Source organism: Nuphar pumila, chromosome 3 (assembly GCF_984573655.1).
Source record: "Nuphar pumila chromosome 3, dmNupPumi1.hap1.1, whole genome shotgun sequence".
NCBI lineage: Eukaryota > Viridiplantae > Streptophyta > Magnoliopsida > Nymphaeales > Nymphaeaceae > Nuphar > Nuphar pumila.
Window position 1 is genome coordinate 128034638 of NC_143251.1, and position 24412 is coordinate 128059049.

Here is a 24412-nt window from a genome sequence, read left to right on the forward strand (position 1 = left end):
TCTTGATCTGTCCCTTCAGCTCCACTATGCTGATTATCGCCAGCAACCTACACGAGAAAAGAAAGGTCGGTATTGATAAACAAAATATATTGAAATAAATTATACTCTATATGTGATTCTATCATGCTCATATGTGTTCTAAGGCAGTAAAAAAATTATATACGTGATTCTATCATGTTCATATGTGTTCTTAAGGCAGTAAAAAAACTTATATGTGATTCAATCATGCTCATATATGCTATAAGGCAGTCAAAAAATGTATATGTGATTCTACCTCATATGTGTTCTAAGGCAGTAAAAAAACTTTATATGTGATTCAATCATGCTCATATGTGTTTTAAAGATAGTAAAAAAACTATTTTTGTGATTCTATCATACTCATATATATGTGCTCTAAGGCAGTAAAAAAACTGTATATGTGATTCTATCATGCTCATATGTGTTCTAAGGCAGACAAAAAACTGTATATGTGATTATATCATGTTCATATGTGTTCTAAGGCAGTTAAAAAACTTTATATGTGATTCAATCATGCTCATATGTGTTTTAAAGGCAGTAAAAAAACTTTATATGTGATTCTGCCATGCTCATATGTGTTATAAGGCAGTAAAAAATTTGTATATGTGATTCTACCATGCTCATATGTCTTCTAAGGCAGTAAAAAAACTTTATATGTGATTCTATCATGCTCATATGTGTTCTAAGGCAGGCAAAGAACTATATATGTGATTATATCATGCCCATATATGTTCTAAGGCAGTTAAAAAAACTGTATATGTGATTCTATCATGCTCATATGTGTTCAAAACCAGTAAAAAAACTGTATATATGATTCTATCATGCTCATATGTGTTCTAAGACAGTAAAAATATTATACTGAAATATTATATAAAAGGTCAGTATTGATAAACAAAATATACTGAAATAAATTATATACAATGCACCTAAGTTAAGGCAATCAAAGTTATATGAAATTTAACAACATGCAATACATCGCATGAAACTTTCATACCTGAGAGGCATCTGCAAACAAAGCTCTCATGTTCTACAAAAAATTGTTGAACTCATCCCGGAGAATGTCGACAATTGTTTCATGGAAGTAGTCACGCATTGTGTCCTTAACGATCTGGCGTACATCATCCCAAGAATCAGTGGGATGCTTAGAGCTGATGTTGACGGGAGAAGTCTCTGAGTCGTGACTGGAGGAAGCAACGACTGGTGAGGTGTTCATATTACTACCAAATCCCAACGCACGTCCCTTTTTGGGTTCACCTACTGTAGTCACCCATGTTGCAGGATCAAATGATGGATACTGAGTAGAGTCATTGCCATATCGCTCTATCATCTGTTTCTCATATGACTCCTACAAAATAATGTTTACAGTATGAATTAATAATTAAGAATTACAATGTTTATGATAACTTGTATATTATAATGATTATTAATACAATAAATACATACCATTGTTGTTCTCGCCTTCTCCGATACGAACTCTCCCGTGGTCTTACGTTTATGTGTTTGAACAAACACATCCTTGTATGGCACAATGCCTCTTTTTTCTGCTTCCTGCGAAGTGAAATGATAAAAGATTTAGTTAACAGGTTTGCAACAATATTTATAAAATTGATTTGTTTATATATTGATGAGTTACCATTTTCTTCATGTGGCTCCCAAAAGTTCTAGATTCACCTGTGTGTAGATTCACCTGTCGTCGCTGAGCGGTTTCGAAATGCATCCTCAGTCCACTTATCACACATTGCATCCCAAACATCTGACCTGATAGTAGGAGGTTCATGGCCCTTCCACTGCAGTGGATCATCTATCTCGCCAAATGTTTCTCATGTTGCAGTCTTCATATTGTGCAGCATGTCTGCAAATCGATTCACAGTCAACCACCTTCTGTCACACCTTCCTTGCATCATGTTTCTCCATCGTAGTCGCAAAGCGATTCGAAGCCTATAAATATTTTCAGAAAGTTAGTAGACATGACTGTAACAAATAATTAAATATAAAACACATTAACTATGACAAATAACTGCATACCGTGAATGAGGACCACAATCTATCTATCACCTTTTTTAGATACTTTTTCAATTAAATAATCAGTCCTGGTAGATGTTGAAGTAGTGAATTCCTAATATCAATAATAAAATCTTGTTAGTCTTGTTTGGGTAGCTTAGAATTGTAGAAGTAATATAACGTAGGTGTTCCTCTGCGAAGCAGGCAACCCACTTGCATCAGATGTAGTTGCCATAAGTGTGTGTCACTTTTATTTGGTGACAGACGAATCGGCTGGTTCATATTCTATGGGTCCAAAACTGATACGGGGCTGAATTAGGCTTATTTCTCAAAAATGTTTAAAAATAGTTAAAATGATTTTTTTAATATCTTACTAACACGTGTTATACCTGGTTGAATCAATTCGGGTCATAATCCAAATGGACTGATACTCCGAGTCATTTTAAAAATCGATTCAGGGCCGATTCGAATACTGACAGCATTTAATCCTGAAACACCAAACTCGGACACAAGAAAGAAACTTGCAATCAGAAAAACGTGATTGTGTGTTGCATGAAACATGACCAAGTTCATGAACCCCACCATGTACTTCTAGCTATAGCAGGACTGGGCAGCTTATTAGCCACCTCTTGGTCGGTCCCTGTAGTTGCCATAGCTTGAGCTCCAACCGAGCTTGAACATGGCTTCGGTCTAACTCATTGAAAGACCGAGCCAAACTTGGCTAGAAGACCCGGACTGGCCCGGCAAGCCAGGTCCTATGTATTCAACTATTGGTTCAGACACAACCCAGATTTTTAAAGCTGTCCTAACACAAACTGGGTCAGGGTTAAATCTAACCCAACCTGAAGCTGACCAATTCAAGCTTGGGTATATGTCTCAGCCTTTTGACAAACTAGACTTAACTGAGTCGCAAGCTCATCAACTTGTCCTAAATATGCACCAGGCTAGGTCAGGTTAACAGGCTACCATTCCATGAACTAAACTCAAACCTAAATCAATAAATAAGTTCTTGATTCGGATCTGGTTATCATTTTCATTTTAGACTGATGCAGGTTAATTACCCGTGCTACGGTTCACATCAAATCAGGTTTAGTTTGGGTCTTTATTGGGCCTGTTTTTCAAAACTGAATCCGAAAATAAACCCAAGCCTAACTGATGTGAGAAAGGTTCTTACTTGGTTTTGGGTATTACATCCAAATGTCATGGATACCCAAATCCGAATAAATATATGTACGACTCCAGTTTTGGTTCAACTCTTTTTTTTTAGGCATAGTGACAATAAGGCAAAATCTCGACAACCAAAAACTTGCGAAAATAATTTTTTCTGTAATTCTTGCAGTTTTAGCAAAATCTCAGCAATAATATATATATATATATATATATATATATATATATATATATATATATATATATATATATATATAAACACATGATTTTTCTAGGATAAATAGCCGATAAAGCATAAATTTCCCGATTAAAACATGATATTTATATTTCTGATAAAAAATCACGAGAAATTGAAAATATTGCGAGAAATTGCCATTTTTAATTAACTTTGAGGTAAGCTCTGTCGATATTTTTGCCAGATTTTCATAAATGTAGAGAGATTTGTCACTATGTTGGTAGGTCAAGTTCAGCAAAGGCTACATCCGAAATTAATCCAGATCCTTTTACATACCTGAACCGTACGTTCTTGGTTACTTTCTTCAAGGTCTCGTTACATCTCGTGAGAAACTCATGTTTTTATCCCCAAAATATTGGTTGAAATAAATAATTGTGAAGCTAGAAAAATAAATAAAATATATAAAATATGAAAAGGACATTTTTTGATACATAACTACAAAAAAATCAATATCTTGATAAATGTGTGAATATTAAAAAATTATGGCATTTTAAATATTTTTTAAAATACCATGATAGACTGACCATTTAAAATGGCTGACAAAACAGTGCAAGTTTTTTTTGCGGTACTTTGGAAAATCCTCTGATATTTGTTATCGTGATATGAACATGGTCTTCATTTGATGTTTATTTTAGGTCCTCTATTTTTTTTGGATTTATTACTCGAAGAAGCTACATCTTGGATCCAAGAGAGCCGCACTGGATCAGCCTGCCATACCTACGGTCATCGTCCCAGAGGCGTAAAACTTCAAGAATAGGACTGGTAAATGGAACTGAGCGACTCGTGGATCGGCTTGCACAGAGCTAGCTCAGACCCATCAAGTGAGCTCAGGATGGGACGCGAGCGGCTCATCTAGCATGACCGACCCCAGCAAAAATAATGGGTTTTGGAGCCAACTTTTAATGAGCAGCTGTATTATTTATGTAGCATCTATATCAAAATTAGCATGATAAGTCAATTTATTGGACAGAATTCTTGTAAATCCCATAAATTACAGCTCATAGGGTTCTATGTTCACTGTCTAACACACACACACACACACACACACACACACACACACATATATATATATATAGAATGAGCCAGCTTTAGCTTGGCTCGTTTGGCTTAAGCTTGTTTAAGCTCGAGCTCATCTCGGCTTGTCAGACCGAAACAAACTGAGCTTGAATACCTACTGTTCAGTTTGTTCGGCTCATTTACTGGTCCTTATAAAGTTGGTCTTCAGGCTTGGACTGTTGCCTCTCACCCTTGAGCTAGGTTAGGTCCATCCAAAAGAGGAGATAGAGGGATCACTCAAGTGCCTACCAATATGACACATCAGTTGGCCGTGCCCTGAGTGGGGCCTGCATTCTGTTGCTGCGGGGCCCATAGAATGTTGTCATGTGATTGGTTTGTGTTACATAGGCAGGCACTTAGCCAATCCCTGAATCTCTTTAACTATCTAAGGTCCACTCAACAACAGCCTTGAACAGGCCCCAAGGGAGTTGGCATAGTGGGGATGGTGGCTTTGCCACTAGACAGGTGGTCAAGATTCAATTCTCATGGGTGTCTCTCCTCTGTGCAAGCCTATGCCCAGAATAGTCTTTGGAGGCGGGGTCCTAGCCTCGAAGTTTTATGCTGCCGGCGCATTAATGACCGTAGGTATAGCAGGCTGAGCCAGCATGACCAGGTATTCGTGCTAGATGTGGTTTCTTCTAGTTATAAAAAAAAAAAAAAACTGCCTTGAATAGAGTGATTTATATGTAAATCTGTGGACATGGGATTTCAATCTATAGAGTTTGTTTTGGGCCATATCCAACCAGGGGATCTAATCTCCACTTCGATTTTCTTGGCCCACCGAACCCAGGATCCAGATCAGTGGACAAAAGGTGTTTGCTCGTGTTTAGTGCTTCTTGTATTGCAACCACAAGATTCAGATCCAATCTACTGAAAGCCTTTCTGGACAGCTGAATCACATGTTCCTTGTTTTATGCCAGCAAGTACTTACAACATGCATGTCTTCTTTTTCATTAGCAAGGTAGGCCTGCCAATGTGTTGGACTTGAGCTGGACCTAGCCACCTAGGTGGGTCCAGATTCAGATCTAACTTTTGAGGTGACAGTACTGGATTTGGGTTGGCTCGGCCTGGCTTAGACAGGACAAGATCCAGGTATAGGTTTGGAAAACAAATATTTGCCCGATAAAGCCTCCATCTTTAAAATATTTATATGTAAAAAATCTCGATCCATATCAGGCCTCGGGTTGGATCCAAAATTTGGTTTGTAAACTTCCAAACAAAAAAGGAACCCTCTACTAATCAAATTCTGTCCGTATGACTCGTAATCACAGGCCAATATAACGACTACCAATCCCATCATTTGACATACGATGATTCCATCCTACATTGAATCTTAGCCGTACAATCAATGGCCAGGATTGACATGAGATGAAATCCATCCCATTTCAAAGGATGGGATCTTTTTTGCAATATAACGGCAGCCTATCATTCATTCTTTTCCAAAAAAACTATAATTCATAGTTCATAGCATTAAGTTGTTGACTGGATCCTAACCTTCTGCCATTTTAGGCAAGAATGGGAGCATGACACTACCGGGATATAGGATCCGTTTCAATCCACTTTTACTAGCTATTTAAGTTTTTATGTTGTTATTTGGTTTGGATCTTAGAGTTTAGGATTATGTTTTGGATCTTATTTGATATCGGATTTATCTCATATTCATGTTCATATTAGGATTAGGATTTTTAGATTTTTCTCTTTGCTTATTGTAAATAATCATTGTAGAGAGAAGAGAAAGAGTTGGATGAATGGATACGAGTCATTTTTTAGTTTTTTTTCTTTTAATTTTTATTATTTTCATTAATGTCTGCTTTTGTAAATAATTAGAGTTTTAACTAGGGTATCGATTCTGCGGGGCTCAAGAGCAATTCTCTTGTTCACTGCATCACTTTTTTGCAAAAAAGTAGATGAACCAGAACTCGAACCTGTGAACTTGAGCACTTTACCATTGCACCAAGCAATGTCCCTCTCTATACATAGCTTATATCATAGCTAGGTTATATACAATTTAGTGACTGGTAAAACAAATAAAAATGATCAAAATCAGGTTACCAGTGCATAGTAAATTACTTCAGTACCAACAGGGGCTCGGCTTGTGTGGTAAGAGCAGCTAATGCAGGTCACCTTGTGTTGGGATGTTGCAGGCTCAAAACCCAATGGTATAGTTGGTAGGGGGCTGCCTAACCCCAGCTTGCCTTTCAAAAAAAAAAACAAATATTTAGTTTCCTGAATCGCCTCTATCAGAGCCCTTGCGGGCTATAAAACACTGAGATTTTAGCTCATATATATGGGCATGCTTTTGTAAATTATTCTTTTTAAAATTTATTATTCAAAGAAACCACATCTGAACTCGAAGACCTGATCGTGCTGGCTCAGCCTGCCCTGACTACAGTCATCATCCGAAAAGCCTGAAATTAACTCCAAGGCTAGAACCCTCGTTCCCAGGGCCTAAAGGTTTTTTGGTGAGAAACAATAATCATGTTTTATTGGCTATATAAAGCTGATACTGACCGGATCCAGGATCATATCCATCTTATCAGGTTAGTATTGGATCATACCCAGCCCATTCACAGCCCCTATGCATAAGACAACCATTTGAGTGAACCAGCTTGGTTCGTTATTGCTTCAGGAATGAAACGAGTTGGAGCACTTACGGTTCGTGATCAGGACAGTTTTTATTATATTATAAAGAACCAATCGGGTCGGACGTATAAGGTACAAATTGGTCAGTGTAGATGGTGGGTTTGAGTCTGGGTCACTCTAGATGCATATTACAAACAAGGGTTTTTGAAAAAAAAAACATACCCAGTTTTTTTCATAATTCATGTTCATACCTAAAAATAATAATAATGCAAATACTTACTCATTTTTTATCTTTGGTTAATTATTCAAATGCATAATTAAATGCCTTAGCTATCGATAAATTCCAAATAATGCCAATTTTACCCTCATTAATCTCTCTCCTTCATTTATCAGAACTCTCTCTCTCCAACCCATCTTTGTGCAAATGAGTTGGGTCATACCGACCTTATGAGCCATTTAATTTTGAAAGAGTGGATCTAGATTCAATTGACACATGTATGATATATGATGTATCTAGGGTCAAGAAAACCCTAGATTTTTTTTTTATGATGAGGAATCCTCGCCGAAGCCAAGAAAACCCCGGGTGGGGCCCCACGGCCACCCTAACTTACGTAGCCCACTTCACCTGTGCGCCAGTGGGGTTTGATCAGGTGCCTTAATCTCAGCACCTTCACAACTATCCCACTGGCCACCCTAGATTATTAAATTTAAATGCATCACAATATATTCACGTGCTCCTCTCATCACGAGTTTTCCGTTGGAATGTGGGTCCTACGGTTTGTTTTTTTCTACTTTTTTTTTTTTTTTTTTACTCTTTACCTTATAGAAAGCATGTAACTTTTTTTAAAAAATTGATAAAGCAAGATAAATTTTTCACCTAAGCGTTGAACTTTTGGTCCGTATTTTACTTTTACTGGCTCGCAAAAGACGAGGGGGGAATCAACCGTACAAAACTTTCTGCAATCCCAAGATCCGAGTCATCTGGCCGGTCATCATGCCAACAAGGCAGGCATCCAAAAGGGGCTTCGCCTAGTGGACCCTCTTTGGGCTTCTATCCCTTTCCCATCGGCCATCCCTTAAACAATATATATATTTAAAAAAATTGGAATAGAAAATATAAAACCACATTGAAAATCACGATATATTGGATGAGTGGTGAATTGAATTTATCGTGGTTTTATCGAGATTTTCAAATTTATGAATTTATCATCATAAAAGCATAAAAAAGAAAAATCCATTTCTTGTAAATATTTGTGTCTATGGTTCTAGCGTGTCACATAGATTAGCCACCTTTGGGACGCATGTGTATACTGTTTAATGGGTTTTTTAAATATTTTTAATAGAAATATATGTTTATATGTTAAATTATCAAAAAATATCTTTTAATCAATTAAGCAATTAAAATTTTTACATCTTTGTGTCATATTCTTCAAAAGATTTGTAAATTCATATATTGTACTTGTATGGAGACCTGCTTCATGTCCATGTCTATGCGACATAGGTTTTAGTCATAGTGTAGCATGATGGTGGCTTGGTTTTTTAGTAGGTTTTGGAGAAGTATGTGAAATTTTTTGGCAAGCTTTTTGATATTTACATTGAGAAACCACTCTCACGATCAGAGACCTAGTCGTGCTGGCTTTGCCTGTTGTACTTACTACCGTTGTCCTGGCAGCGTAAAACTTTGTGAACTTATTCTTTGCCCCTAAGAAGCCTTGCACAAGGAGTGATACCCATGAAATTTGAACCTAAACCACCTGCTTAGTGAACTAGGTCCCATCCTAATATGCCAAACCTCTTTGAGAGAAAAAATTTGGCAAGATCAAAGCAAGCAGGCCTAGGGAGAATCATGTTCTCATTATTCATCATGTTCATCTTTATTCATCGCCTAGTAATTAACTATAGAATCATGTTCTCATTATTCATCACTTACCAATCCTTGCCTAGGTCGCCCAAAGTGGGCCTAGGGAGAAAGTGTTGACCCTTGCATCCTAGGTTCGCAACTCTCATCGGGCATGCGGGTGCCTTTAACTGGTGGGTTCTGTAAGAGCTTGGGTGTTAGTGACTCCATCCCGGGTTTACCTCGTGAGGGGGTAGGCCCATTAAGCGACCCGATTCTTGACAAGGGTTTCTAGTCATCAGTGAAAACAACTACAAAAGATTTTCATCCATTTGAAGACAATGAGTGGAATAATGGGTAATGATATATGTCATCATCCTGCACAATTTTAGGGAATATGGTACAATCACAAAATTAAAATAAAGAATAGATATAGTCCCAAGTTGCTTAATTAGCAACATACTGCATGCATGGACTATATTGGGGGAACAGGGATCACCATGAGGCCAGATTAGGCATCAAGCATTGTGAGACTCATAAACTGTCATGTTTCAAATTGATGCACTGACAAGCCCTTAAATAAAGCTTGGAAGTCAGGGCCATGATCAGTTTATATAAGCAGATGGAATTCATGAACTTGGCCATATTCCATGTGATGATGCCTAAGCAATTGCCCTTCACTCACGCTAAAAACAAGAACGGGACCACTCTTTAACTTTAGTTAAAAGAGGTGCCATAATTTTCCTATCAATGATGTGCTGGATCCTGCTCAACAATACCAAAGCGACCCAATTCTTTATTCTGGTAGTTCTCACATGTTTCCAACACATGGATACCACCATAATCCCATTAGCATGAAATAGAATATATATATATATATATATATATATATATATATATATATATATATATGAGAATTAAAGATATTAGGTCTCATTTCATGTTCTTTCCTGTTCTACCTCATAGGTTTTAAGTGTTTTATGATAGATGAGTTTAGTATGATCGATTTATTAAGAATCAACTTTTCGATCATGTTTTCGATGAAAAAAAATGTTTTTATGAGCCGAAAAAAACTGGTACATTCATAGCCATTGATTTTGGGTCATCGGAAAAACCTTTATACAAGTTAGATTCCGGCGATTCAAAAGCTGATTCCCGCTAAACAAAACGAGAAAAAATACTTAAAATTATGATTTTTGAGGGGCCTATCGATGCCTAACGAAAAAGGACCTAAGAAACACACACACACACACACACACACACACACACACACACACACACATATATATATATATATATATATATATATATATATATATATATATATATATATATATATATATATATATATATATATATATATTCTTGTTCTAATGATTTTTAAGTTTTTGTGCATTTTCTAGTTAGACTAGAATAGTCCTAAAGTAATTATGGTACTCGTGAAGAAGCTCTTTATTCAATGAAATTAGCTTCCAGATGATAGCCAAAGATGTATTTTTTTTCTGGATCCTATAAACTCTCTTAAGCTTGCCACCTTCCAACTCCCTAACCAATTCTCATTTGTTCCTGGCTTTGATCTCAAATAGGTTTCTTTGCATGTGTTAATGGGTTAGTGTGAAGAATCCTTCCATAAGTGATAGATTATTAAACTTTCTTTTTTCATCGAGTCTATGAAAGATGATTGATTAGAGGTGGATCAAAAAAAGGGTAAACGAGTTAATGGAAATCCAAGAAGGTTCATGGTAGCTTTCTCACAATGGAATGGGTCAAGCACACATGTACTCGATGGGCTCGGTCTTGATGAAGTAGTTGATGTCTTAATTGCTACAAGAGTAGTCAATGTCCAATGAGATAGCTGGATGGTTAGGTCACACTATTATAATTGAAGAGTCTCAAGTTCAATTTTTATGTGGATTAACACTTCTTGTTTTGTTTTGTTTTTTTTATAACTCGAAAAAACTGAATCCAGTAACAAGATCTGCTCACACTGGCTCAGCCTGAACCATAGCTATGGTCGTTATGCCTAGCTCGTCTATCTAAAAAAACAAGGTCTACCAAATAGTGGCCTCTAAAGTTGAGGTTTGGCCCGGATTTTCATCCAACCCAGCTGAACCGTGCGCTAAGGGCAATTGGAAGTGAGAAAGATGTAGGAAAAGTGATGCAAAATGAAAAATTCATACTGATTTTTTTATCATTTTTACACTCCCCAACAACCATCTCACCACCACCACCACCACCCTCCTCCTCTCTCTCATTTTTTTTATATTTTCTCACTCGGTTTTTCTCATGATACACGAACAAGCAAAAAAAAAAAAATTAAAACTTCTCATTGGCAAAACTTTCTTTTCCTATGAGAGTTTCTCTCTTCCAAACGTGCCTTTAAGTCAAATGCTAATTAATTGCCCTAAGCATTTTGTTTTAGGCCTTGACAAAATACTAACTGAAATTAAATTGGGTATCATTAGGTCATACTGGTTCAGCCAAATTGCCAACCTACATCACATTGACTATTCGATGTTTAGGTTTGAAGTGTTTTTATGGCCATTGGATCGAGTCAACCAAACCAACACGCCCTCTTAATGTACAGCAATTAGCAACATTAATTTTTCTTCTTTAATATTTGATATTTTATATCAATAGCCACGTTAACGTACTATTAAGAATCTAAATAAACTCAATATTAATCAAACTCTTTTATTATAAATAAGAAAATTCATTCTGGTCCTGAATCATAAAACCATACAGTGGTACAAGCTCTTGTTTGCATGAATATTGGCCACAACCATGTGATGTGTTTATCATGATTTATTTTCCATAATAGTAGGTTTAATCATCTCTATTATATCACAAGATTTAATTTTTAAGATGATGAAAGATTAACTGCTCATAATTCATGAAGATGAGGAAGATTAAAAATGACACAAAACATCTTGTTGAATATATTTGCTACTGTCGACATTATGTACAATCTAGTTAGAAAATCATTAAATACAAGTTATATATACTTAATCTGACCATATAAATGTCTTCAACATGTTTTGTTTGCCAGAAAACACATTTTTATGCATAAATATGATTTTAATTCATAAAAGTTTGGCAGAATGTGTAATGTTGATTTTTGAAGCCTTTAACAAACTTGCTTATATGTTGCAAACACATTATCTGAACCTATTTTCTACCAAACAAACTATGTGGTTTATATTTGCCCCAAAGGGGTTTTGGGTAGTGGGATGGGACCTATGCCACTAGGAAGGTGGCCTAGGTTCAAATCTCATGGGTGTCACCCCTTGCGCAAGCTGAAGCGTGTTGACTCCTTGGGGGCACGCCCACGGAGTTTAACGCTGCTATGACAGCGACCGTAAGTATGACCTTATAAATGTGTTGGGCATGATTGATGTACTAGGAATTAAAAATCTCTGATCTTGGAGGTCGTTTTTCCATGTAAAAATAAAAAAAATTTATAGTTTGCATTTGTGAAGTTAAATTAATAAAAATTTTCAAAAAAGATGAAAAAATATTATATTTTCTATTAGAGTGTATGTATAACTATTAGAAAATATTTAACTTATAAACTTTAATGAGAATGGGGGATGGTCTACCCCTTTTTTATTAGATCCACTGTATATATACATGTGTGTGCCCACTAGAATACGTTAACTGAAAATATATGAACTAGAGTGTGAACTAAGTATTTTCAACACATTTTTAGCAAATCCAACCTTGTGGATGTATTCAGCATGATTCCTTGTTAGGAATCAATTGTTGGATCATGTGTTTTCAATGACAAAACACAATTTTTGGATGCTTGAATATTTAGAAAAGAAATTTTAGAAGAAAATAGTAAATTATAAATAAGAAAATTCATTCTGGTCAATTTTGAATTGTTTTTTAGGGTATTTTCATCTTTAACTCATGGACCCATGCTTGAATATTTAGAAAAGAAATTAAAATGTTGATTTTGAAACCTTCAAAAACCTTTCTTATGAATCATAATTGGATGACCCAAAAGCTTGTTCCTATAACACCAAGCATGTAGATTGCATTCTTACCATGAAATTTAAGAAAAGACAAAAATAAATACATACAAACTTTGTTCACACTCTAGTTTACATATTTCTATTTTAGAAGCCATATATATAGGAAAAATATTTGTTGCTAATGAAGACAAGGAACAAATGAGCTAGAAATCATAGGAGCAAGTTGTATAGACTCAATCTAACCATATAGATGTATTCGGCATAGTTACTTTGATAAGGATAAAGCCTTGGATAGTGTTTTTCTGATGTAAAAATATGATCTTGTGAGTTATGAAATTTTGGAACATTGTGGGGTCGTTGATTTTGGACCCCTTTAAACACCTAATTACTTGTAATCGCATTATTCAAAACAAGTTTTCTACTAAACAAACCATGTACATCATATCCCTAACATTTGATCTACAAAAAAAATAGAAATTTTTGAAGAAAATAGTGATTTCTACTCATTATTTTATTACCTTCATTAGTAGTTAATATTTACCCATATATATATATATATATATATATATATATATATATATATATATATATATATATATATAGATAGATAGATAGATAGATAGATATAGATACAGGGTAACACATATGTACTAAATGAAACATGTTAAATGGATTTTTTATTTTTTTCAACATTTTTTTGTAGTTTCGACCTTATAAATGTGTTGGGCATGATCTGTTTATTAAGAATCCACACATGGATCATGTGTTTTGGATAAAAAAATAATATTTAAAGCCCCAAAATTTTAAAAAGATTTAAACCCTTGATTTTTCAAACCTTATAAAAACTCACACATGTGTCGGATTGAACTAACCCTATACAATCAAGTATATAGATCACATCTCTAGTGTTAAAATTTAAAAATAAAATAAAAAAAACTTTAAAAACCGATTTAGCATATTTCATTTAGCAACTTCAAGAGAAAGATATGGTGTCTAGGCTGACATAGTCTAGGCTACTACTTCAGAAATGCAGACTCACGCGCATTTGACTGAGCATGGCCACACTCCTGATGAGCTCACAATAGTGCAATGCACGCTTCATCACCACCTTTCTTTTTATCCTATTATTCTAATTTTCACCATGACGATCAAAACTATATATATATCTCTTCTCCTTTTACTCAATTAATAAAGCACAAAAGCCACAAATTAATTCTCAATCTCTCTCCAGTAGATTGAAAAGGGATCCATCTTTGTTTCCTTCTTTCCTTGCCTCTCTCCGTTAGGCAAAACAGAGAAAGGATGGTTCATCACCACAGGAACCATCTGCAGCGCAAGGGAGAAGAGCCCTTCTCAGAGTCTCAAGCCTTTGTAGAGTGTGGGAACGTGTACAGAAGAAGCAAGCCCAGGCTGCTGCGCCTCTTCACTCTCTTCTCCCTCATATCTTGCAGTTTGGTGTTTGCTCCTCGCCTCCTTGGTGGCTCTACCTTCCCCTTCTTATGTGAGTGTTTTTAGTCTATACCTTCTCTTACAACACTACTACCCAACTCTCTTTTCTTCTAAGAAATACCACTCACCCATTTCCTGTTTTCTTCTTCTCTATCTGATACAGATTTGGAGGATGCCTTCCTAGATGAAAGAGAACACTCTGCCCCTTCTTGTCCTTCCACGCTAAACAATGGTATTTTTCTTCTCCTATTCTCTCAGAAAAATAAAAAATGGGTATCATCTCTCTTCTTGCTAAAAAAGAGCCTCTCCTTCCAAACATATGGGTAGCATTTTTTGCAGCAAAAATACTGTTTTTCACAATGTGAATGACTTCATTACGCAGGAACTATCTGTTGCGACAGAAGCGGTTTTCGTTCAGATATTTGCTATATGAAGGGAGATATAAGGACCATTCCTTCCACAAACTCGGTCTTTTTGTACGCCGGCTCCAACAATACCATTCAACAAGAAGAGACCATCAAGATTAGGCCATATACTAGAAAATGGGAAAGAAGTGTGATGAACACCATTGATGAGCTGACACTCATAAAGACATCAATCTCCCCTCATCACCATCACTGTGATGTTCATCACTCTGCTCCGGCCATCTTCTTCTCGACAGGTGGCTATACGGGCAATGTTTACCATGAGTTCAATGATGGCATCCTCCCCTTGTATATTACCTCTCAGAGCTACAACAAAGAGGTGGTCTTTGTCATCTTGGAGTACCACAATTGGTGGGTAACCAAGTATGGTGACATACTCTCCCGCCTCACCAACTACCCACCAATCGATTTCACAAAGAGTGAACTACGCCATTGCTTCACAGAAGCCATTGTAGGCCTCAACATCCACGATGAGCTCACTGTGAACCGCTCACTGATGCGTAGAGACCCTAAAACAATAGTCGATTTCCGCAGCATGTTGGACGATGCATACAGGCCTAGAATCAGAGCGATACGCAAGGAACAAGGCAGGGGAGAAGACGAAGACGAGAACACGCAGAGTCTGATATCAAGACCCAAGCTGGTGATCATCTCAAGGAACGATTCAAGAGCGATTCTGAACCAGGAAAGCTTGGTGGAGCTCGCCGAGGAGATCGGGTTCGAGGTCAAAGTGCTGAGCCCGACTCGAACGACGGAGCTTGCGAAAATCTACAGGGCTCTGAACTCAAGTGATGTTATGGTGGGTGTTCATGGTGCAGCCATGACCCATTTCTTGTTCATGAGGCCTGGAAGTGTGTTCATTCAGGTGGTGCCATTGGGCACAGACTGGGCTGCACAGACCTACTACGGTGAGCCTGCTATCAAGCTTGGTTTGAAATACGTGGGGTATAAGCTTCTGCCTAGAGAGAGCTCTCTGTATGCACAGTATGAAAAGGATGACCCTGTGCTAACCAACCCAAGATCATTGACAAAGAAAGGGTGGGAGGTGACCAAACGTGTGTACTTGGATGGGCAGAATGTGACGTTGGAGATTAATAGATTTAGGAAGAGATTGCTGAAGGCCTACGTGTGTTCTGTTGCTAGAAGAAGGAAGATGATGGGTAGTTTTGCTTCTTTGTAGCCATTGCAGGTGGAGTTTTAGGAGTTGAACTCGTGTTTCCTTTGTGTTGTTAGGCTTTGGAAATGGTTGTTGGTGGTGATGATTTCTGATTTGGCGAAATGGTGTTGGTGGTGATGATTTCTGATTTGGCGATATGGTGTTGGTGGTGATGATTTCTGATTTGGCGAAATGGTGTTGGTGATGTGTCGAGGGGAGGGGAAGAGAGGGACATGGTGCTCTGTTTTTGTTGTGTAGATAAGGAATTCATTCAGAAGGATTGTGCATTTCATCTATGTAGAACAAGACAGTTGGTATACTTTCAAATCTTTAGTACCTATTTCCTTCTCGTTCAAGAACACACAAGTTGAGGATTTTTATTTGCACCTTTGAAAGGTCATACTCGGCATCGCATCTACTTAGAGAGAGAGAGAGAGATTCTCATTCAGAACACCCAACTTGAGGATTTCTGTTGGAGCTTTGAAAGGTCTTATCAACACAAAAGTCTACTGCGTGTGTGTGTGTGTGTGCGTGAGAGAGAGAGAGAGAGAGAGAGAGCCAAGTTGAGGATTTCTATTGGTTGTTTGAAAGGTCTTATCAACATCGAGTCTACTGTACTGTGTGAGAGAGTGATAGAGAATTGAAAATTTGAAATTGGTCAGTTTCATCATTATCGTAATTGCTTCACAATTAAGGATTTAATGGGGATTGGGGAAGTAGGCAGAAGGCTGTTGATCACTCTTGAGATTCTTAACTGATCCCTTATTTGACTCAGCCGATCACATTACTGCATTTTGAGTGTGGCCTGCATTCTGTTCCTGTGGAGCTTATTGAATGCCGTCGTGTGATTTGTTGGTGTCGCATAAGGGATCAGATTAAGAGATCCTGGATCCCCTCTAGTCGTTCGGGTTGCATTTTGTAACTTCGCTAATTCTCGTACCATATACAAATGAATCGGTTTTGGGTCTGACCTCTGATCCAAATCCATACACCTTTTTAATATTTTTGGATCAGTTCAGACTTATATGGTCCCACTCATTTTGCATTGGGATTGGAACTTGGTTCGACTTTTCTGTCAGATTTATGTTCAGATGCGGTAAAGTCCAATCTGATTTCCTTTTTCAACACGTAATACAAGTTTTCAACCCTCTGTACTAAAGCCAATAATAGTATATAATATCCCGATCTGAATTCAAGTTTACCTCATCGGATTTGTTTGAGATTTAGATTCGGGCTTAACATTCTTTCAAATCGACCATGATCCTACCCATTTGAGCGCTTTCTTGAAAAAAATATGAAGTCTCATGCCTCATTTGTTGACCCCAAAGGGTCATCTTAGGCTTGTGGGTAGGGAGGTTTCACCTAGAGGAGGCTAATGGGCTGGTTCGACCCATTGGAATTGGCTCGTTATAACCTGAACCGGCACCGCCCAAGAGCTACAATAACCGGCACCGCAACACTTAATACTTTCACTCCCTCTACAACAAAAACATTATGAGAAACTGTATAGGCCCCCTCATTCCGGATGATGGTTCTTCCATAAATTTCATTGAAGACATCAAGTCAAAAGCTATTCGGTACTACTCAAATTTGTTTCAAAAAACTAGCCTCAATCCAACTCCCTTCTTAGGGTGTATCTGAAGATGATAACAAGATGCTGAGAAAAGAAATCACTTTGGAGGAAATAAAAAATACTAGTGTCTGAACTTGAGCTTAGTAACGCCCCTGGCGCCGATGGCTGATGCGTAACTTTCTGTGGGATGACTCCTTGAATCAATAACACCTCCGCTTAATGTGTTGGGACAAAGTCTGTAAATCGTCCAGAAAAGGGGGCCTGGGCATCCAGAAATTAACAGATAATAACTCATGGAGTCTGTTAAAAATGGCTTGGAAAGTAGCCAATCTCTCTGTGTCCCATTGGGTCTACCTAATCATATCAAAATACTTTCATGTAGAGTCTATCTGGTTGCCTTCACATCCCAACAGAGGATCATACAGATGGGAAGAGGATCAAGCAAGGGGCGGTTGCGATCTTACCCCATGTCCAGTGGGATGTTGGAGAGGGTTCTAATATAGCTTTCTGGTTCGATCCCCGGTTCTCCCTGGGTCCCATGCTAAATTTACTCCCTTCCAACACCCAAGAAGTCTTGCACCACAGTCTCAAACCAATCAAATTTGCTGACACCATTGACCGCTCTCAGTTCCCTCGGTACTGCTTCATTGAGACTACTCTTCGTGTCCCGGAATCTATCATAAGGAGTGTCAACTCTCAAACATGGGACCTTGGGAAAAGCTGACACCCTTAAATGGCTCCCATCCAAGGATTTCTCCTCAAAGTCAGTCTGGGATACGGTTAGGGAGCATCGCCCCAGGCACCGTGTATTCAAGATGGTTCGGCTCAAGAAAGCCTTTCCTAAGGCCTTCATCACTCGATGGGCCATAGAGGAACACTTGCTCAACCAGGATAGACTTCACAAACTGGGGTTTCAATTCCCTAGTCATTGCAAGATGTGTGAGTTTGTTGCAGAGGATCCATCTCACCTTTTTCTGCTATGTCCAGTCGTTGCCTTTTTATATATAACCAACTCTAATCTTTTTGGTATTCATTGGAACCTGACTGGGCATCTTATATATGACATGCATTCCTGGTTCGGAATCCAATTCACTGATAAAAAAAAAGCTTAATGGAGTTGGGAAACGTCTTTCCATATCTTGATTCGGGGCATTTTGAAACCCAACAACCAGCAGAGTGTTGACAATCATAGAAAGTCCATTCCTTAAATTCGGAAGGAGGGTCTACATATAGTGAGAGAACATGTCCTGAGAATTTTACAGGACTCACAGAGTAAGGCAGCAATTAGATGGAGACAGTAGTGGTCTCTTCCAAAGGTTCTTGGCATTTTGGCTTCTCTATCAGAACTCATACTTGTGCCCATAAAGAGGAAGGATCTGGGTTACAGCCATAAATCAGCTTGAGTAGGCTGATATGTGGAAATGACAAGGACCCACCCACATGCATGCGTGCACTTTTTGTTTTCCTAAGGGGCTGTTTTGTTATACTGGAGGGGAGGGAATCCCCTTTCGTGCCAAAGGGGGCATGGTCCCTCTTAGTGGGAATCTATTTTGCATGAAATGGTGAGCCATCAGGTGGTGCTTGTTACACTCCCACTAAAGGGTAGCTTAGTTTCTTTGAAAGAGCTACTTTGGAGGTAAAGTGCTTAGAGGAGGTAGTGGTATGAATTCATTTTAACATGAAAGTTGTTTGTTTGCATTTATTATTATGTGGCTTCCACCGTATATTTCTCGTAGACATGTTTGTTTCAAACTTTGTTCTAATGAAACCTTATTTTTTTATATGAAAGACAGCCACCTTCATAGGAAAGAGCACGAAACAGATGCTCCCTTAGTGTGCGTTTGATTATCAGGACTAATCCCGCCCAAGAACGGTAGAGTCTTGAAACCTTTCATTATCCAGGTGTGAAATCAAACACGGGACAAATAATTTCTATAAATTTTGTAAGCTACTGGCCCAAATAAGGTTCAGAGTTACTGACCCAAGAATCCAGTTGAGGGGGTGTGTGACTCACTCGTTCAGAACAAACACCCCACCCTCTCCCTGACCTTTCTCCTTTTCCTCTTTCGTGTTTGCGTGCCACGGAAACTTGGGGTTTTCCACATAAACGCACAGCTTTTTGACGTGTTTCTGCGGGGCCCACAGCAGCAACGCAAATGCAGGATTCCCTTCCTCGCTGAAAAGGAGCCTCAGGTAAATGGTTTAGGGGAGAGGGGTCGGATTCATCTTCCCCAGAAGAGAGCTCTCTTCCGTGACACAAATGGGCCATCACCGCCACCGCTGCAACTCGGCTGCCATCTCCGGAGTTGCTCGTGGCCGTCTCTGGCGTCGAATGTTGTCTCGAGCAGTAATCTCTCTCTCTCTATGTATATCAACGGTATCTCTTTTTCGGGCGATCAAGTAATCAATGTTGTCACCAACTATTTCTCTAACCTGTATTCCTACAACCAAACTGCAGGTGGAAATATGGGTACGGCTTTATTTTTGTCCTTGGATCGAGCGCTCTCCAACTCGATTCAGGGGTTATTCACCGAAGAAGAAATCGTCTCGGCGGTGCAGGATTCGTCTGGGTGGAAAGCTCCAGGTTTTGATGGGTATCTAGTGGATTTTTTTCACATATTCTGGCAATGTGTTGAGTGACATTCTTAGTGTCTTCGTTGAGTTTCATCGCAATAGCAGATTGCCGATTCATTCTCACCTAGAAATTGTGTCACTTAGTCCTAAGGAGGAAGCCGCATCGGATATCTCGCGGTTTCGCCCTATATCAGTGTTAGGGAGCTTATATCGCATTATCGCCAAGGTCTTGGCTAATAGGATGCGGTCAGTCGCTCCTAGGATTTTTTTGGAGTCTCAGTTTGCCTTCATTCTTAACAGAAGGCTTCAACATTCCTTCATTTTGGCCACAGAAGTGTTGCACTCTCTCAAGATCAGCGGGGGGCCTTCTTCACTCTTAAGCTTGACTTTCATAAAGCCTATGACTCAGTTCATTGGTCGTTCATCTTCAACATGTTAGCGAACCTGGGCTTCGGTAGGCGTTTCTCTAGTTGGGTGCATGAGCTGGTAACCAATGCTCAGTCTCAGATTCAGATCAATGGGGTCAAGGGAAATCAGTTCAAACTTGGTCGTGGTCTTCGACAAGGATGTCCTCTGTCTCTATTACTCTTTAACATCGTCTCTGAAGGCCTTGTGGTTTTGGTTAAGAGGGCAGTGGAGGATGGTCTAATTGAGTCTCTCGGTATACAGGAGTGCCGTAGTCAGATCCTGACCTTCGCTGATGACATAATTATCTTCGGAAGGGCTTCCATCCAACAAATGTTAAGATTCAAGCTTGTTCTTCTTTTTTTCCTATCGATGTCAGGGTTATCCATGAACTACGATAAGTGTTGTCTATCCATGGTCAATGCCCCTCCGTCAATGCTGGACATGGGTTAGCGGATATTCGGGTGCTCGATATCGGAAAACTCCTTTTCTTACCTGGGTCTGCCGCTTCAAATCAGTCGTGTAACAACGGCAGCGTGGAGCGCTACTATTTAAAGGGTTCAGAACAAAATATTGGGATGGCAAGCTTCCTACCTTTCTATCGCGGGTAGACTGACTCTCATCAAGCACGTTCTTTCTGCTATGCCATAATTTTTTATGTCTATGTTCCTGATGCCTATGGGGGTTAGTAAGAAGCTAACTCGGGTAGTGACGAACTTCCTGTAGTCGGGGCGAGGTACCAACAACAAACGCCACCTCATAGGGTGGGACACACTTCGACTTCCCCTATATAGGGGAGGGTTTGGAAATCAAGGATCCAAGGCTGAGGAGTATGATTCTCGTCGTGAAGCAAAGCTGGCTTGCACACCAACCTGGGTCCCCGTGTGCAAGCATGCTTCTCGCTAAATACGGAGGTGTGAAATCCTTGGTGGGGGGCACAAGCGTGCGTCAGCGAACAATGTCAAAGCTTCGTCAATCATGGATCCAAGCTTGGTCTACGGTTCTGTTACATAATGGTAATGTTGACTCGCAGTCTTAGTTCGTTGGACGCATCTTTGCTCCGAACGGATCTTTCCGCTCAAAAGAAGGCTACCTCGCTCTCCTTCCGTCAGGGGTGGACCGGTTTCCGACGAGCCTACTCTGGGGCAAGGGTCCGACTCCGAGATCATGTTTCTTGGCTTAGCTAATCTTACACGATCGGGTGCAGACTGACAACTTCCTCAAATCCATCGGATTCCATCTGCCGAGTAAATGTGTGTTGTGCGAGGCGGCCGAAGAATCTACGTTTCACCTTTTTGGGGAGTGCTCTGTCTTTCAAAACATTTTCAAGGTGACTTGGAATAAGCCGGGGGTCAGCGTGCGCCAGGAATCGTTCGCCAACGATTTGTTGTGGGGTCCTAAGCAAGTTCGTCATTGCAACTATTGGCGGATTATTTGGCGAACATGGCTTCTCTCGTCATGGTGGGCCGTATGGATGACTCGCAACAACGCTATTTTTCGGCATATTTCGGCAGTGTTCAACAAAATGGTGAACCTTATTTTGGTGGACGTGTATGCCATTCTACGCATCAACATCCCTGATCTACAACACAATCGGCCTACAAGGACCACTCATGATCCAGGGTGATGCTCGCCGACTAACTGTAGTTGTTTCGTGTTTCTCTGTTATCTTATTTTTCATTTCTCTTTTTCTTCTTTTTTCCTTCTTTTTGGGGCTCCTTGGCATGTCTTGGGCCTGGTGGGTTATATGGTAGGTTCAATGTTGGTTGAACCTGTTTCGTAATGTTGATGGTTATAGTTCGTCTCTCTCTCTCTCTTTCTCTCATGTCTGGGGCCTTTTTTGTGTTTTCGGTGGGTTCAATGTTGGTTGAACCTTTTTCGTAATGTTGATGGTTATAGTTCGGCTCTCTCTCTCTCATGTCTGGGGCCTTTTTTGTGTTTTCAGCCGATTCAATGTTGGTTGAACCTTTTTAGTAATGTTGATGGTTATAGTTCGGCTCTCTCTCTCTCTCTCTCTCTCTCTCTCTCTCTCTCTCTCTCTCTCTCTCTCTCTGCAACAGTCCACTGTTTTTGCTCGTTTGCAGCTGTGGTGGGGATCTGGTACAAAATTTGAATTCCGGTGAATCCTATTAATTCTCAAAGTGCTTCAATGGCTTGCTGCTACTCAGAGTAGCTTCTGCACTTCAAAAATATTCAACCATGTGTTGACCGTTAATTTCTTTGACGGAATCTCCTTAACCAGAACAAGTTCTTCTAGCAACTCAAACAAAGATTAATCTTTTTCAATGCTAATTGTTCTGTCAAATCAAACAGAGAACAAAAACCAGTTTTGGACAGCTTGTTCAAGACAAGCTTGTCTTAACACAAGATTGTACTGAACCAGTTGTCCTGGACACTTGGTTCTGCGAATCAAATGCACATTTAAAGGACAGTGTGTCCTGTCCTGTACTGTCCACGGATGTGCTGTCCTACCGCATCCATTAAAAGAAAACTAGACAAAATGCGAGGTCAAATTAGGGGTGTCCATTAGGACGAATGCCCACCCGGCTCAGGCTCGAGCCTTTGGCCACCCCTACGTCCAATGCACTGCTTGGTAGCACGAGGGGCCCTGAGTTTTTCCATGAGGCTGTTTTCATGAACCAACCATTATCATAAGTGATGCAGAACAAGTAGCGCTAGCTTTCATAAAACGAGAGAATGTCAAAAGCTGATAAAAAAAGAAGACTTAAATAACTGTCACTTTTGTTGCAAATATGGAATTACGATAATTCTTCATCCACTGGAAATCTTATTCAAGAGATATTGACATAGATGGTTAAAGACAGTCAGGATTTTAAAAAAAAAAGATTTCAAGAGCCAATCTTTTGTTTTGTTTTGTTTTGTTTTTTGGCTTTTACAAGTTTAGTTTTAGTAGGATGTACATTTTCTTTTTGAGATAGCCAGGAGAAAGCACCATTATGGTTTAGACATCTCATCAAAGGCGAGGACGTGCCACCTTATCCATGACCCTGTTTTGACGTCTGCATTGCAAAACTGCACCAACACTACTGGAAGCAAGGGTGGCCATCGGGCCGGGCCGGGCCGGCCCAGACCCATTTAAAGCTTAGCTCATCGTGTTTGAAGTGTGAGCTGGTGCCCATTTTACTAATGGATTGGGTTTTGGCCCAGTTCTTAATGAGTTCGAGTTTAAAGAGAAGCTCGTGACCTAGCCCATTGGCTCGATGGGCCAATGTTCAGCGGATCAGTCCAACCCATTCCAAACTTATTTGTAGGTTATTTTTTAATGCAGAAACTCTAATTCTTAAATAAATCAATAATTTTGATTATCAAAAGAAAAAAGTAAAACAATAGAATATCTAACCTGTTCCTACATTAGGGATGGAAATGAGACGAATCAGGAACAGCTAAATACATGGGGAGTCGGATCAGGATCAAATCCGAAATAGCCAAAAATTGCTAACCACCATCCTGGATCAGACCCATTTGCATCCCTATCCTGAATAAGCTGAACCCATATTTCTAGTTAATTTGATATAGTCAAAACTTTGATATTGAACGTCCAAATTGTTATGCGCACGTCGATTCAGGAGTGTACATTTAGGGTGTGTTGTGTTTGAATCGTGAATGTGTGTAGACAGGATGCACCGGTACATCCATGCGTCCACAAACAGGACAGAACGCACTGTCTTGCCCAGTCCACGCGCCCCAAAAACAAACTTTTTTTGGTCCGAGAGTGTCCGTCCGCCACTGATGCATGGGGACTGGGAGGCACGGAACAGTGGCAGATGCAAAATAAGCGTCGGAAGAACACACCAATATTGCATCCTGCATTTGCGTGGGCGCAGGGACGCACGTGGGGCCCATGCTTGGTGATAGCAGCAATTCAAATGCGCCCTTGAGGCTTGAGTTAATAACTTAATATGAACTTATCCGGGAATTCGTCTTTTATCTTATAT

General features: G+C 39.3%; 1 pseudogene; it reads left to right on the plus strand.

The window, feature by feature from the left end:
• The first annotated feature begins 14704 nt into the window (after positions 1-14704).
• On the plus strand, positions 14705-15928 carry LOC149843724 (xylan glycosyltransferase MUCI21 pseudogene; annotated as a pseudogene).
• The last annotated feature ends 8484 nt before the right edge of the window (positions 15929-24412 follow it).